At 44.8% G+C, this 13,039-nt stretch overlaps 1 pseudogene; it reads right to left on the reverse strand.

The window, feature by feature from the left end:
• Positions 1–999: 999 nt before the first annotated feature.
• On the reverse strand, positions 1,000–6,618 carry LOC141026386 (disease resistance protein Pik-2-like; annotated as a pseudogene).
• Between the last annotated feature and the right edge of the window lie 6,421 nt (positions 6,619–13,039).

Consider the following 13,039-nt stretch of genomic DNA (forward strand, 5'->3'; position numbering starts at 1 on the left):
GAGAGGAGAGATGTGAAGGGGGAATGAGGCGGAGGTGCTAGGGTTCGCCCCCGAGTAGCCTTGCAGGAGGCAGCGCCAGTGGTTTAGTCTATTGCATTTTCCACTTGTTCTCTCCAACTGAAATGCATAAACAGAGGATGCATTAGTTTTATTTCATCAACAAATGTTTATGTGTTCGTGATAAGCTGAAAACCACATAAGAAATTGCAAGTATATGAAGATCATGTGACATAACAGCTTCAAACAAAGAGGAGTTGGTGCTTATTGAACTGACCAGTTATCAGGATGATCACTTCAATGTTCATGTTTCAGAGGAACTTGGACTGTTGAGGGAGCAACATCGAGAACTCCCTCCTGGATCAGAAAAAGATCCAATGGCTTCCAATTTCACTTGAGATTATTCACTTGGGCCTTTGGGTTAAGGTGCTGGGTGGTCAAATCTCATCTAGCAAGCAAACAGTATTTCTGACAGTTTTAAGGTACCACCATTCTGACCAGTTATCTAGCAAGCAAACAAACAAACAAACAAACAAACAATATTTTTTTTCTGCTCTGAAATGGATTATAGGAATAAAATCAAGCTCAGCGGAAAATCGAAGCAGAGATATCAAAGCACTGCAGCTTGAGAACGTGACAGTATAAGATAAGCTTTGTATGTGTAGCTAGCAGGTGGAACTAACAGCAGGTAATTACGTTGAACTGGAGTTTGGGGCAACCTGAGTGCAGCGTGAAGAGGAGTTTTGACCTCAAAACGACGACCTGAGTGCAGCGTGCAGAAGGGGTGAATCGAAGCAAAGAAGAGGTCATCCTCGCGTGAATCGAAGCAAAGAATTTGAGAGCAATTAATCATCTTCATTGAAACAGAGTAGTACTGGAAATCAGGTTGATTTTGTACCACGGGACTGCTCCGCTCCGCACTGCGGACTCAACGGCACATGCATATGCAGTACCCATTCTTTGATTACAAACAAGCACAGGCATAGAAAATAAACAAGCACAGGCACCGCAACGAACAGAGAGGAAGTAAATTGAACTGACCACTCATCAGTGTGATCACAGTACACACTCTTCACAACATTCAGTGTCCTTCTCAACCACCCTGCTCAATTCTCACATGCGAGAGTTGCTTCAGCTCCTGCCAAATATCAAGATTCCTGACATTTGGAAATGCTCCCCTACCACACTGTGAGCACTAATTTATCTCCAGAATATACAATTATACACTGAAATACAGAAGGAATAGGCGGTCAGCCGGTGCCCACCTCTCGTACTTCCATTGGTTTTGCCTTCCTCCAATTGGCTCCGTGCTATTATACAACCTTCAGCAGAAAATTTGGTACTCTAATGCACCACCATAAGTCGCATTAATTGCATCATGACCTTAATCATGCCACATTCCAGCTTGACCTGGATTTGCGAAATCCTAACTTCCTGTAAAGTGTGTAAACAAAAGGGGTGCTTCAAATTATAAAAGACAAGAGGAGGTAGCCCCATTGGTAATGGCGAGAGTCTAAGAGACCAAACTGACCATATGAAAAAGAACTAGTAGTTCTGTTTGGAGATGACAGGCAACAACATACAGTGCAGATTATATGGCTTAATAATTTGGGGTTTATGTTTAAAGAACAGAGTGTTATTTTCTTCTTTTGTACAAAAACAGGGAAAATATAAGCTGAAAGGAAAATCTATGCATAAGACCATGGATATAGAAAAATCAATCACCTGCAGCCTGCAGCCTTGGAAATATATGCAGGCGATTTGGGTGCAGATGCATGGTGCTATAATTGGATTCCCACTTTCTCATGTCCATGGTGCAGCTGTCCTGCTGCAGGAAGTTCCCAATTTTTCGTTTAGTGATGTAGTGGACTTGTAGCCGCTGATTTTCTTCACAAGTCTGAACCCCTAATGGAACTTGGCTGATGAGCATGCAGTTATACAGTGGCATGGTTATTGGACAGGGCCTGTATGTGTACAGTACGTCATCTTGGCTGTTAAAACAACAAGATAGAGGGAGATTAATTCTGAATGCAGAAAGTGGCAATTAGCATCTCATTTGCTGTCGACTAGTACTGGACGAAAGAGAAGTTATCTGACCTGGCTATGCTCTTCGTCGGCGTCGGCATTCTTCAGTGCACAATCTTATACAGTAAGCAGGTGTCGTCATTCTTCAGTTATGATTCGGTACAAGATATAGCATGGAATCATACAAGCAGCGACCCACGGGCAAACAAAGCAAGTCTCTATTGATAATTAGCAACAGATCATTATATGATTATCCTCTGGATATTGCAACATGCAGTTAATAATTGATGTTCCAGCGGAAGGAGTCCAACCGTTAATTCTGCCTAAAAGATTGCCCCAAGTTCACCGGAGCATTGAATTGGAAGAGACAGTCTTCGCCCAACCTTTAATTCTGCCTGAAAGAATACTAGGGGTGTTAGTGTCATCATCACTGAATCTTTAGAATGAATTCAACTGATTAACCTGTCTAGCATCGAGGTTAAAAGGAAACACGTTCAAGAATGTTGTGCGCATAGTAGGGAAACATACAGAAACAATCTGGCGTATCTTGCAGCTGTCAACCATCCTGACTGTATTTGTATCTTCCTCTTTTCCTGCACCCGCACCTGAACCTGGATGCATATACAGAGCACTGGTTCATTTCATCAATCTGAGATCTAACGGTTTGCCACCCGGTAGATAACCAAGAGGCCTTGATGGCTAGGAGACTGTAAGTATATTGCCAGGAACTGTAAGTACAGAACATGTAACATGGTGGCTACATAAACAGAAGGAGATGTGGCATGCTTAAAAATCCAAGCCCGTGCTATGCCTATATATAATCAGGTGCAGCTTAAAAATACGTGGGCACATACTGAAAGGAAGAAGATAGCTAGAAATCCGATCTACTGAAGTTGGGAGAAACTAAAATGCGTGAGCCAACACAAATAATAAGAAACAGAGCAAGATTTGAGCCGTACCTGCAGAGTGTTACTACATTGTGGTGGAAGTGGCAGGAGACTTGCTCGGATTCAGTCAGCACGAATTGTAAGTGTAAAGCAGATCGTCTTGGCTGCTATATACAAATTAATTAGCACATCACACTCCATAGCAACACTATATATATGGGCTAGTATTAATGGAACGAAAGAGAATCAATTATCTGACCTGACGTTTGTTGTCACCACCGATTCTGAGCTCCCTCCCGCTGCTGCAGGCTCAGGATGGAGAGATGATGATTCCTCCGTTGCTTCTCCCACTTGGGCGACGGTGCCTCCCAGGTCGTGGTGGCTCCGTTCCTCAGACAGTCGCAGCACGGGACTGTTGGGGTGGGCGTCCACTTCACTTTGCAGCATAGCAAGATTCGCCACTCGACCATAGGGACCAAGTGCGATCTGCTTGAGCTTTGGAAGCTGGTTGACTCCAATAATTCCTGATGCCAATTCGCACCAACTGATATATATCATTGCCAGCTGGGGTGAGGTGCCATCCTCAAATTTCAACTCTCTCAGTTTCGCCAGATCACAAATACCAAGCTTCTTGAGATTTCGGAATGCTCCCATTTTGAATGCCAACTTCTCCCCACTATAAAAGCCGTATCCAAGACGAAGGTGCATGAGGTTGGGAAGTGGCCCTAGTATTTCCATGATTTTACCTTCTTTCTTTATTACAGTCCTGGATAAGCGAAGCTTGACCAAATGTATCAGACTGCCAACCCAGCCAGGAATCTCTCCAAGGCATCCATCCAACTTCAGACTCCTCAATAGGGGAGGAGGAGAGGAAACAACATGCAGCCACTCTAGTGTTACGCCTGAGCCAATAAGAAAATTATTCACTGTAAGAGAGCGGAGGCAAGTGAGCTTCTGAATGGCATCACACAATACATTGCATTTTTGCTTGGTGGCCCCTTCTGTTACCACGCTCAGTTTTCTCAGCTGCACAAGCTCACCTAGCTCTTTAATTGCCTTGCCACTAGTTCGTCTGATGTCCACGACCTCTAGTATTTGCAGCTCTTTCAGTTTGCCGATTCCTTCTGGCACCTTCACACCTCTTGACCATGACCAACGGCTAGACCAGGCCATGTGTAGCTCAGCAACTACCTCGGGATGTTCACTAGGATCAACCAAAGGTGTGAACAGTATGGGCAGACAAAGTGTGTTCACCAAGCATTTCCCAGGTTCATCCAGGTCAAACCATCTGTAGGACCTAATAACTCTGGTACAACGGACACTGCATAGACTCTTGAGTTTACAAATCTCAGTTGGCAGTTCTGTAATATAGCTGTCTCCAATGTTCAAAGTGCGCAAGCCTTGTAATTTCCCTATGGATCTAGGAAGTTTATAAATAGCCGAATATCCTCGAGGATCAGAAAAATTCACATACTTCAAGTGGCGCAACAAGCCTATGTTGCTGATATCCTTCTGTGTGACTTGAAATTGTGCATTCTCTAGATCTAAGGCTCTGAGCATTCTCATGTCAAGTGAACAAACTGAAGGTGATGGCCCCAATGATCTCTCACCAAACACAGTTACTGACCGTACGTGGCTCCAATCCATGCCAATATTTTGGCACATGATACCATGGTATGCTACATGGCGGAAGGTCTTATTTACAACACTAGTCAAACTATTCCCTGCCACGTACACGAAATTCTCATCTCTAGAAATTGCTATCATGACATCGCGAACGATATCATGGACTCGGCAGCTCTTTACAACCCCTTCTATGTTCACTCTTGATGGCTGAATCATGCTTCGGTTGACTAGATCATCAAAGTAACTATTTCCAACCTCCTCAGCACTTAGCCCATCCCTGACGATAACAAACCCCTCGGCTATCCATCTTTCTACCACACGCCTCCTTTGAATTTCAAAATCCTCAGGAAATATGCTTAAATATAGAAAACATGACTTCAGATGAGAAGGCAAGTGGTTGTAACTTAGGGTAACCATCCTCCTCATTGCTTCAAGACTTCGGTTGCTCTCTAGCTCTAAGGGGATCTGGTTGTAAATACTTTGCCATTCACTAACCTCTCTAGTGGCAAGCATGCCTCCTATTGTGAGAATAGCTAGTGGTAACAGTCCTGACTTTTTGACTATCTTGGTAACTATTTCCCTCATTTTCACATCATTATCCATGTCCTTCTCACTTCTCCTAGTCTTCCTTAATAGCAAATATATGGCATCATTTGTTTCTAGGGGTTTATGGTGGTAGATAAGTGGTATGGAAGATTCCAATGAGCACTTCTTAGCTAAACCAACATCACGTGTTCTTACCAATATTCGGCTACCTTTGTTGTTACTACTCGGAAAAGCAAAATTTTTTATCCAGTTCCAATCATCGATGTTCCACAAATCATCAAGTACAACAAAGTACCTCTTTTCAAGCAGCTCTTTCCTCAGATAGTTGGCGAGGTCCTCTTCTCGAACTACATTACCTTCAAGTTGCTTCTTCAATGCTTCCTTGCCAAAAAATTCTTTGATCATAACCTTGAGAAGCTCCATCCTGGCAAAAGTTCTCCATACTTTCATAAACCTTCCTGGTAAGAGTAGTCTTACCCAAACCGCCCATGCCGACGACGCATACTACCTGAGCAGGACCATTTTTGGCATGGACATCTATAAGCTTTATCAACTCTTGTTTGGGCTCGGAAAACCCCACAAGTCCTGCTTCATCTATGTTGCTAGCTGAATGGTTGCGGATATCTTCCATGCAAGAATCCCTCTCATCAATGGTTCTGGTAATTTGGTTCTTCTCAATCAGATTGTAGCGTGTGTTCCTGTTGCTGACTTCTTCGACTCTTGATTTGAGATCGCGGATTTGCACTGCGATTCGATGTCGTTCTTTGAGCTTCATAAGCTTCTGTGACAAGCTTTGACTTGCCACATGCACCATGAATTCACCAAGGCAATCTTCAATATTGTATGACAGCTCCCTTACTTGCTCTGCCCACACCTTGAGTAGCATATCTTTCTTCTCCATACCTTCAGCGGCCACCAGGAAAGCCTGCATCGTTGCTAGCTCGTCTTTGATGAACCTATCAACAATGGAAAAGTAACTTTATTACAGCTCGCTTTGTGTCATTCTTGCAGCCCGTGACATGCAAAGAAGAAGAAGAAATATGCACCCCCATGAAGAGATTTCAAGCCTACCATGAATGCCTGGTGCCATTCTATATACAAGAGTTGAGTAAAAAAAAATTGGTTGTTTCAAGAATTTATATATTCAACTAATGTTCATCCAACAAGTTGTTCTTAATAACAGGGGGAAAAAAGGATGTAAGAGGCAGTGGGAAGTGCATGACAAAAACAAAAGAAGTGCATGTGCACATACCAAATATCCTTGCGCACACCCATGAGGAGGCTCATCTCGTCGGCGGCGGCAGAGGCGGCCTTGCTAATAGCACCGCCCAGCATGGACCTCGCCATGCTCAGCACCGTCTCTGCCATTATCTCCGGCCGGCCGATATGATCCTCTCACAAACAACACTTTGGTAGTTCGGTGGGGTGTTGAGGAGTAGAAGGAGTAAGAAATGAACTCGGTGTAGCAAAGCAAGGCAAGCTGCAGTGCTGCTTTTATAGCGCGGAGACGGGGGTTGTTGTTCTTCTCCTAACAGCCAGCTACACCTAATTTGTAGTATTCGTCGGGGCATGTGCATGCCATGGGGACTAATTTGGAGCCTAATTATTGGATCTGGATCTACCAGGCATAATCCACCGGGTACCAGCAAGCATGCCTTTCCTCGCAGGTCACAAAAGCGAGCAGCTGTGAAGTTGTGAGCAAGTAGATGATTAGAAATATGTACCAAGGCAGCTTTTCGACGTGCGCATGCAGCGCGTTCACAAAAACAAATGGCGAACCAGCGATGGGCACCAACAACCATCACCCGGGTCGCGGTTGTTGGGGCTGCGCCCATGGTGGCGCTGGTGTGACGGCGTTGTGCCAGATTCAAGATCCCGTGCCCGGTGGCTCGTAACCAGAAAAACCCTCGAGCAGACGGGTTGACAGACGTATTGACGGGTTACAAAACTATCAAAGGTAGATCTATTTGACAGTCATGATATGCAGTTCAGCGCATGTCTTTTTTGTCTTTCGCTGATCGTAGTTTAGCTAAATATAAGTCTTTTTGGAGATTTTTTTTGCAGGGTTAAAGCCGTTTAATTGCTCAAGGGGAGGGAGATCCTCCAAACAAAGTTGTGGTACATTAGCAAGACTAGACTTGAGCCATATTGTACTACATATGAATGTATATAGACATATTTTAGATTGTGGATTCACTTATTTTGCTTCGTATGTAGTCCACATTAAAATTATTCTGGTGTGCTGATCCTATGCGGCCTTAGCACGAAGGCTTTCCAACTATCTACAATGTTTCCTCAGCTACGATGAGAGAGGGGCGATGATGGCGGCATGCTTTCGGCTTGCTCCAGTGATTGTAGTCGTCGCTAGGTGGTCTACATACCTGAATGTAATTTTTACTGTTTGTGTTCTTTGTAGTACATTGACAGTTGATGAATAGATCAAAGTTTCTAAAAAAATTAAGTTGGTTAGTATTGACGAAGGCACCGCGGGAATAGCGGATCTGGTCATTTGCAAGCACGAAGGTGCATGTGTGGGTGTGTGCTGTCTGGCAATATAGAGATGTACTCAATCAATCAATCAACTTAATTAATTGCCAGAATTGCCATTGCCTTTGTCTGGATAGCCAACACCTTGAGGTCTCGTGGATCTCCATGAATGCATGTGATGAAGCAGCGGATGGTAAATTAAAGCTGTCGACCAGGAGTACTTAACACTATTCAAGGGCCGCGTCGCGTGAGAATATGCTGCGACGGGAACAAAGTGACGATAGAAAAAGTGACACAACGCATCATGCATGCACATATACATGGCTTTACATGTCCTGTGCTCCCCACTATACATGAAAAGCAAAATATGCAAGTCATCGGTCCGACCTAAGACACACGTGTAGGGGTGCAGATGGCGCTAAAGGTAACGGCAATTTTCATGCTGAACGGTGGCATAATTTGATAAATATGTACTATCGTGTCATGTCCATAATCCTGGATTCAAGTGAGCTACATATGTGACCTATGTCTGCTACCTCCGTCCGGGTATGTTAGGCCCCTTAGCATTTTGAGCCAGACTTTGACCATCCATATGGCTAATAAAATATAAAATATATGATACCAAAAGTACACTGTTAGATTTTTATTTCAAAGAGCATTTTGGGGGTATAATTTTTGTGACATATCATGTATATTTATTAGTTAAATTTGTTGGTTAAAATTTAGCGCAAAATGAAAGCAGGCCTAATAAACCCGAACGGAGGTAGCAGATTGGAGCTTTGAGTTGATACAAGCGATGGAGTCCAGGTTTCGTTGATTAGCAGAGTAGAAAGCCATCAGGATAGTACTTTAATTTCCTCGATATACTTTAAAGAGGAGACGACTAGAGCAGCTCTAGCAGAGTCGTCATAATATCGATTGTCATCTATTGTATGTAGCACCTTCCATGACTATATGGAGGCTACCAATGCGATGATGCATAAATTTTGAATTGCCACAAACGTAGTCTTTAATTCTTTTTTTCATGTGGGACCCATTTGTCATTGGGTACCAGATCACTTCCTTCCCCACCTCAACAACGGAAGTTTTTCCATACTAGATAGGTTTTGAGCAACCATTTAAATTGCGATTCTCTACTAGATTTTGAACTATGACCTGTTTCACCATTTGGTAGTAACCTTGCAGATGGGGTAGGTTTCGGTTGCCATGAACTTCATGGCCACATGGTCAATGAATGTATGCACGTCCTGGACACGGATAAGGCCACAATTTTGAAGGCCAACGCGATCACGGCGTCCATTTCTGTCCAGGTGGCCGTCGACAGGCGGTCAAAGTAGGCGAGGGAAGCGGCGAGGCGGGCGCGACCGACGACTGATTCAGAGGGTGTTTGTTTATAGGGACCTTTTGTTGTAGGGATTAAAAAAGTGTCTTTTAGTCCCATCTAAACCAAACATGAGGGACTTTTAGGGACTAAAAGTGGGCATTTGGGACTAAATAAAGAAGACCCTGAGGGAGAGACTTTGTGACTTTTTTCCAATAGTTGCCCCTGGCATGCACCGCACCTTATCTCTATTAGTTCATTACTAGGGGTAACATGGTCTTTTAGCATGTCATTTAATAACCTCTAGTCCATGTTTAGTCCCTGGAACCAAACAGGTAGGGACTAGGGACTTTTAAGTTGGGACTAAAAAAAGTCCTAGGACTGTTTAACCAAACAGGGCCTCAGCCTTAGGGCGCGTGCGTCCTTTTCGACCCACTAGGAATAGTACCATTGCCTATCCCAAAACTCTCTTTTGGGTCGTCCTCGCCGGTCTCGCCGGGCATAGGTTCGTGACGAGGGCGCAACCGTCGCGATATGGTCAATGGGGGTGTGGCGGCGACAGGGGGCCGATGGAGTTTATATGCTCAGGAATGGGCATGCTGTGGTCGTAAATGGGGGCGGATTTAGTGCACGCAGATGGGAATCTGGTGTGAAACACGGCAGCAGCCATTAACCGTGCGCCTGTGCCCCACGTAGAATAGAAAGGAGAAATAGCTGAGCACTTTCAGTGGCGGTCCATAGCCTTTTGAGTGTTCTGTTGAAAATTGTGCTAGGTGTGGAGTATATGATAGCAAAACAAGCTAGAATGTGTGTTGTTAATGATCAATGGCTGGAAGACTGGTATGCCTTTAGCATCATTGCATCATGACATGGTCACCTTTGCTAAGTATTTGCATATGTCATCTCGAGGCGGAACCCATATGTCATCTCCGAGGCGAAGCAATGCTTGTCGCCGCTCCGTGTTCGCCAAGAGCAACGTGGCGCCGGACTGGGTCCGCAACGACCCTGAACTCGCTGGCGCGTGGGCGCTCGGCTGCTCCATGACCACCACGGAAACGACCGCCAGGCACGACCCCCACCTTGGCGATGAGCTCGCCAAGATCGGCGAGGAGTGGTCGCTTAGCGACTGCTCGGCAACACCAGTCGCGGCAAGGCCGCCTCCAGGGCTCCGAAGGCCACATTGGAAGTGGCCGTGGAGGCCCTCTGCACCGCGCAGCAGGAGGCGGAGCGGCACTTCCACGAGCGGAAGGCAACCGCCGGACAAGGCTGCCTCGTCCATCCAGCGTTGTTCCGCTGCTGGAGGGACCACGACGACGATGACACCGACGGAGATGGCGGTGCGACAGGGCAAGGTGGCCATGCCTACGAGGTGGTCGTCCAGTATAGGCATTAGGGTTTTTTAGTTTTTTTTAAACGGGTCAAAATATCAACCTTTTATGTAAATTATGTTCGAACTTTAATGAAATCCGGCTGGTTTAGACGAATTTCGTACAATTAGTTCGAATTGTTGGTCGAATGTATGCGGGCAGCGTTGGATGACAGCCTCCTGCATTCATGTTCGCGGGCAGATGCAGAAGGAAATTTACGGGTTAACGTTAAAGATGCCCTTAGATAGCATTATGCCCTCCAATGGACACGGCATGCATCAAGTCAAGTCTGGTTGTTCAAATGCAGCTCTCAGTACCCAGATAAATAATTAGCCGTATGTCACTACGATATATAATAAGCATGCGGCAGGTAGCAAAGGATGCCTGCTTAATTATATAGTACGATATATAAATGAATCTCCCAACGCCGCCCTCACCAATGGCCACCAGTCCTCAGTCGTGGTTGATATTTTGAGCATGAAACCATGAAGGCGATACGGATATAGAGCGTCAAACCAGACCTGCTGACAATGAATGTCCTCTCTTGTGTTCTCTTGATGTCTTTTCTGCCGGATTGTCTATGTGGGTTTTAGTGTCGCATCACCAACTACCATCTCAAATAAGTTTGAGAATTCGTTGGCAGGAATGATCCCCATGTGGTGGAACCACCAACCCCGATTCCAGAGCCCGGTGCTAGAGTAACTAACCACCACAACACATCAGGATGCCAAGTGATTCTCTGTCTGGACAAATCCAGTACGAGCACTTCAAGTTTTGGGGAACAACATCAAGATACATGTGGGAGGAACTGAATGTGTCAATTTGTGACAGAGTTCATGTGATATTGAGCACCATATGTATATTTGAGGTATTGAGTTGGTTATTCATATGTTTCTCCATGTTTTGGTAGTCGGAGGGCTCCCTTTCGTTAGTTGGCCCAGTTAATATTTCCGGCCTTCGTTTGCTTTGCATGTTGATCCATGAGCATAGCTCAGTTTCGTTTCCGTGATTATCTCAGAGGTGGATAAGCGCCCCTCCGGGTGGCATGTCCGCTTGATCCTTGATTGGTATACGCGTGTGTTCATTGACGATGTTGCTGTTCTGCCCACAAACAGATGAATGGCACGGTTTCTTCAGAAGGCTCATGGTCTTTGTCTCAGTCAGTCTGTTGATTGCTCAACATAGCCCACATGCTCCTGAAACTATTGACAGTTGAAATGGGGAAACATGGTCACAAATAACACATGGAAATTACTTCTCCCACAATAAAACTATGGGTTTCGTATGCCGCCGCATGGTCTTTTGCTGTCAAACGGTAATTGCCAAAGAGAAACCGATGAAAATCGTAAATTAATTGCCATACATAGCAGGCGCGTTGTTTCACCAACTCAATTTTGCGGAAAATGATAGCAACAGATGCAGTCACCATTCTTCGTTTGGAAACAAGCACAGATATACTGGCAGCAGGAATTTGAGAGCAGATAATCATCTTCAAGAGAACAGAGTACTAGAAACAGAGCAAGTCTGTATTCTCATCGGATTGATTTTGTTCTACGAGATTGCTCCGCCCCAGACTGCGGCTCGAGGGAGTCAGAGCATTCTTTGCCATTCTGTAGTGGAGATAATTTGAACAGATTTTTTGAATTTTCGCAACTTGGACAACAACATATGCAATCCTCATTCTTTGATTAGAACCAAGCACAAGCATTGTGGCAGCAGCAAACAGAGAGGAACTAAACTTCTGTGGAAAAACAGAGTACTAGAAGAAAAGTACGTGAAAATTGCAGGTGTTCTCATCAGGTTGATCAGCCATTCCATGATGTTCACCAAGAGCCGATTCTACACCTTGCCCAACAATTTCAACTTGTAAACTCCCTGAGATCAGGGCAGTGCTGGTTGGTACTCCTCTCAGTTACATTGAAGTCCCAAAATCAATGCACCCATATTCCGTTTTGTAGCGGCGAAATGTTAGGACCCCTCTCAACATACCCTTGCACCATATCAGAGGCCACCACCCAGCAGAGAACTTGGAGAGCCGAGTGTGATGTCCAATTGTGGCACAACTGTACGTATATGCAGCTTAATTAAGTAATAGCAGCATGTTGCGTGATGTAGCCCATTACATTTTCCACCACTTCTCCCCAGCTGACATGCATTTCACTAGTTTTATTTCATCGGCAAATGTATTATGCATTCGCAAGTTGGAAACAACATGAGTATATGAAGAACATGTAACATGATAACTACAAATAAATAAATAACCAGTCATCAACATGATCGCTTCATGGTTCACGTTTCAGAGGCACTTGCATTGTGAGGCACCCCGCAACGCACAAACTGGTTATCTCCTGGCTAGGAAATGGAATCCCTGGCTTCAGATTTCAGAAATCACGTGAGATCGTTCAGTGTCCTGGCGGCAGAAGATGTTAGGATGTTTATTCACTCCAGGTTGACGAGCTCCCTGCAAAAAACTGGATTTGTACAAAATAAATGCATAACGGAAAATCGAAGCAGAAGACCACGATGAAGCTTACAGTATAAGATAGTCCATACATAAGTGCAATCAGACGGCCGTATGATCACCATCAACAAGTGCAAACGAAACGAGCAACATCTCCTGTAATAGGGAGACCAACATCGTCAGAAACCCAAACTAAATCAACTAATCAAAGCATGCAACCATGGTTTTCCAGTTAAGGGTGCCTGACGACATGTAGCAGGGGTCGATCTAGGTGACCGAAGAACTGAAAATGCAATGGAGAAGAGATCAATCATCAACTATC

The sequence above is a fragment of the Aegilops tauschii genome, chromosome 7, assembly GCF_002575655.3.
Source record: "Aegilops tauschii subsp. strangulata cultivar AL8/78 chromosome 7, Aet v6.0, whole genome shotgun sequence".
Classification (NCBI taxonomy): Eukaryota; Viridiplantae; Streptophyta; class Magnoliopsida; order Poales; family Poaceae; genus Aegilops; species Aegilops tauschii.